Source organism: Mesoplodon bidens (genome assembly GCF_964165515.1).
Source record: "Mesoplodon bidens genome assembly, chromosome: 7".
NCBI lineage: Eukaryota > Metazoa > Chordata > Mammalia > Artiodactyla > Ziphiidae > Mesoplodon > Mesoplodon bidens.
The window spans coordinates 109087390-109091334 of record NC_138164.1 but is presented as its reverse complement, the minus strand read 5'-3'; positions in this window follow the sequence as shown (position 1 = coordinate 109091334).

Below are 3945 nucleotides of genomic sequence, written 5' to 3'. Positions count from 1 at the left end.
ATGCCTCGTGTGTACTCTCAGGCTTCTGAGACCACAGGGACATCGGGGTTACACCCACTATTTCCATCAGTGTAGAGTAAGGGGATCCCAAGACCCTGCCAAGGGACCCCTAATGGTATCGCTGTAGAAGGCAGAATTCTCACATGAAAATGATAAACCATTTCCCCGGAAGTCCCCATATGTGATGTGTCTGTCCACAGTAAAGGCCTGGAGGGCAGGCTTGGAATGGTGCCTGAGCTCTCCAGGGAGTTTAGGTAAAGACTGTACCCTGAGTTCAGCTGCAGCTCCTGCCTCAGCAGCTCCTGCAAGATGGGGCCAGAGGCCACCAGGACTGAGACACGCGGTTCAGAAGCCCAGCAGGGGGTGGCCTCCTCCAGCCCTGCAGTATAGTTTCTATCAAAAGTGCTCGGGACTTCCCTGGTGGCGCAGTCGTTGAGAGTCCGCCTGCTGGTGCAGGGGACACGGGTTCGTGCCCCGGTCCGGGAAGATCCCACATACCGCGGGGCGGCTGGGCCCGTGAGCCATGGCCACTAAGCCTGCGCGTCCGGAGCCTGTGCTCCGCAACGAGAGAGGCCACAACAGTGAGAGGCCCCAAAAACAAACAAACAAACAAACAAAAAAGTGCTCAGAGGCCTCTGCAGCTCAGCTCTGCAAATCACCATGTGGTTATATGTACACAGCACCCTGGCAGGCCCCCCCTGGCTACAGAGTTAGAGCTGCTGCTTCAGGGCAGAGTTCACCCCAGCCTGTACCTGGGAAAGAGGCTCTTCAAACCCTCTTGCTTTGCTACCAGCCCGACCTTGCAACTTCAAATGGTTTGATTGTGGAAACAGCACAGTGTTAAGATTCCAAAGGTCCAGCTTCTCATTCAACCTGGGTGACTTCAAGCAAGCCACTCAACATCCCCAGGCCTTGGGCTTTTTCTTATTGGGATCTGAAGGCAGAGATCCTGAGCAGCCCTGACACTCAGTCACCTCCAAGCTGGACACCTGCAGAGGCCTCTGGAGCCCAGCAACTGTGCATCTTCCAGAGAGAGGCCCCATGGGGTGGAAGGGATGCCCTCTGGCTGGTGCTGGAGCCCCTGGGCTGCAAAGGAACAGAACTCCCTGGTTCTTTACCTTGTTCTGGCAGAAGTGATCTGTTGGCCAAATCTCTTACTCATGACTGTAAGAACGAAAACGGTGCTTATATGAAAACTTTCTCAGTGGAAAGAAGAAACCACTCCTCCTCCCAGGGACAAACCTATGTGTTATTGGCTTTTCCCAGCCTGATATTTCTGCCATATTTAGAGGAAAACTCTGTTTTTCTTTTCTTTTCTTTTTAAGTTGTTTTCAGGGGCAGGTAGACACTTCTCTAGACCAGGCCATTATGGGGCTGAGCAGACTGCTTTGAGGTCAAGCAGGTGACCCCCTCCTGCTAGCTGGGAGCAGTCTCCAAGGAGACTTAGTGGCACCCAAGGCAGGGTTTGGCAGTGTATGTATGCGAATTTAAAGGAAGAAAACACTGGGAGTGGGGGAATGGGCATCATTTCTGAGGAAAAGGAAAATATTTGAACCCTTCTTCAACCTTTTGCCAGGGAACCAGCCAAAAACAAAGAGGAGACACCAAAAGTGAAACGGTTCATTCATGTTTTATGAAACTTTCCCACCCAACAGAATCTATCCTACACAAAAAAACAAAAAGAAAGTAAGTTAGGACATTTTCACAAGCTGGGGCATTACTAGATATGGAAGCTGCCCAGGACCTAAGTGCCCACTCTGCGAAATTGGGGAAACAAATTTTCACCCACTGGAGTCTCGGGAGGGAGAGAAATCCCTCCTTCCGATCCTTGAGTCCTTGGAGAAACTCAAGCAGCCATACATAACCAACAGGGGCTGGGTTTCATTTATAAATAACCCAAGAACATTTTGTTTTCAATTTTTTAGGGCTGGGTTTTCCCAGCACACAAGGCTCTAGGGAGATGTGAAAACCATGGCAGGTCAACATGAGAGCTGCTGGGACAAGCTTGTGGAACCCTCATTCAGGCCACTAGACAACCACCTCTTTCAGTATCCTCAGCCTCGGGCCCTTCCCTGGAACATCCCAGAAATTACATCTCCGGGGTGGACCCTTCAAAGTGCCATGTAGGAGGTAAGTCCTTTGGCTTCTAAGGCTGGCCCTGGAAGTCTGGACTGGGCCTGCCGGAGGCTCCTGGTCATCAGCTGGCATATAGCCTCTGGTGACAGCCGTGCCTAGGGGTCTCAATATCCCCGTTTAAGGAGAAAGCCAAAGAAAGAGTCTCATGGCTTCTGTGTTTTGCTGTGATTGATGAAAAGAATACTAATGAAATCCCAAATAAAAGCAGTAAGTCAGGGACCTAAGACTGCAGACAGGGCTGGACTTACTCAGCTGCTCTCCAGTGGTCAGGGAGGGGGAGGGAAGGCAATCGGTTTAATGAGATTTATTCCCTCAGAAGGCACTGAGGCCTGATCCTGCAAGGGGTGGGCAATCAGACCTCCCATCTGGGACTTCCCTGGCAGTCCAGTGGTTAAGACTCCACGCTTCCACTGCATGGGGCGCGGGTTCGATCCCTGGTCCAGGAACTAAGATCCCACATGCTGCGTGGCGCGGCTAAAAAAATATTAACAACAAAACTCTCATCTCGCCCCCTCTTGGCTCAGCTCCCCTAATATTCTGCTTATTCTCAGTTTTGAGTTCCTGCCTCTCTCCTCTTAGACTACCAGCCTGCTTTCTTCCCTGATAACAGGCACCCAGCCCTCAAGGCTCCCACATTTCCCGGAAGCCAGAAAGTTGGACATGAGGCCTCCAAGTTCCCAGGTGCACCTTAGATCTGTCCAGGAGCACCCACCACCCCCACCCCTGGCACTTTGGTGTCCTGATACTGGTTACATAACAATCACAGTCTCCAAAGCTTTGACATCACCCACTGAAGATTCTCACCAGCTTGGACAGCCAAGGGGGCCTACGTGTGGCCGGGGATGATGGTGGGGGAATGAGCCTAATGGAACAGCCAGGAACTAGTTAAGGGCAGGAGGCACAGGTCAGAGTAAAGCATGGTAACTGGTGGTGACCCAGAGAGGAAAGCGGAAGTATTTGGGTTTTATAATTCCCCCTAAGTTCCCACAAGATTTCACTGTTGCCCCATGTTTCCCCTCCACCCCACATAGGGAATTTCCGATTTCACTTCCTCAAAACTCAAGTGCTGGAGGGCCTCGGCTTCCTCTTCACATCCCCCCCCACCGATGCAGCCTCTTTAGGGAGGCCATCTCTTTTCCCCCACATGTTATATGTCATATGTGTCCTCCACTGCTAGTGTCCATCTCCCAATTCTTGGCCTGAGGGGGACTCAGGCCTCTTGCTGCTGGTTGGTTTTCCCCATCGGCCTCCTCCCTTCCCATTTTTCTTTCCCCAGTCACCACCCCGCCTTGGATGTTCTACTCCCTCAGCTTCCTCCACTACTTCATTCCTGTCTCTCCCCCTCCCAAAGCAGATAAAAGATGAGGGGATGAGAGGGCGTGTCAGAGAAGCAGGGGCGAGAGGAGGAGGCAAGGAAGGGCAGTGCAGACAGAAGGCGCTGGGGATTCTGAGCGAGTGGGAGGAGGAGGACCGTTCCTGGGGGAACTGCGGGTGGGGCGCGTATTCAGGGTACTGGGGTGTCTAACTGGGGGTCTCGCCGGGTATGGAAGGCGCGCAGACCCTGGAACCCCCTCACTCCGAACTCCCACTTCCAGCCTTCCCAACCTCAGCACTCCCGCGAGCCGTCCCACAAGGGGCGGGGCGAAACAGGTGCGGTTGCCACGGCACCCGGGCCGGGGCAAGCGCAACAACCGGAGATCGCGAGATTTGGAATCGGCCAATGGGAGTGGGGGAGGGGAAGACGTGGCGCCGAGCGCGTGGGCGGGGCTCCTCCTTCACCCTTTCACAACTGCCCGCGGCCCCGCGTGG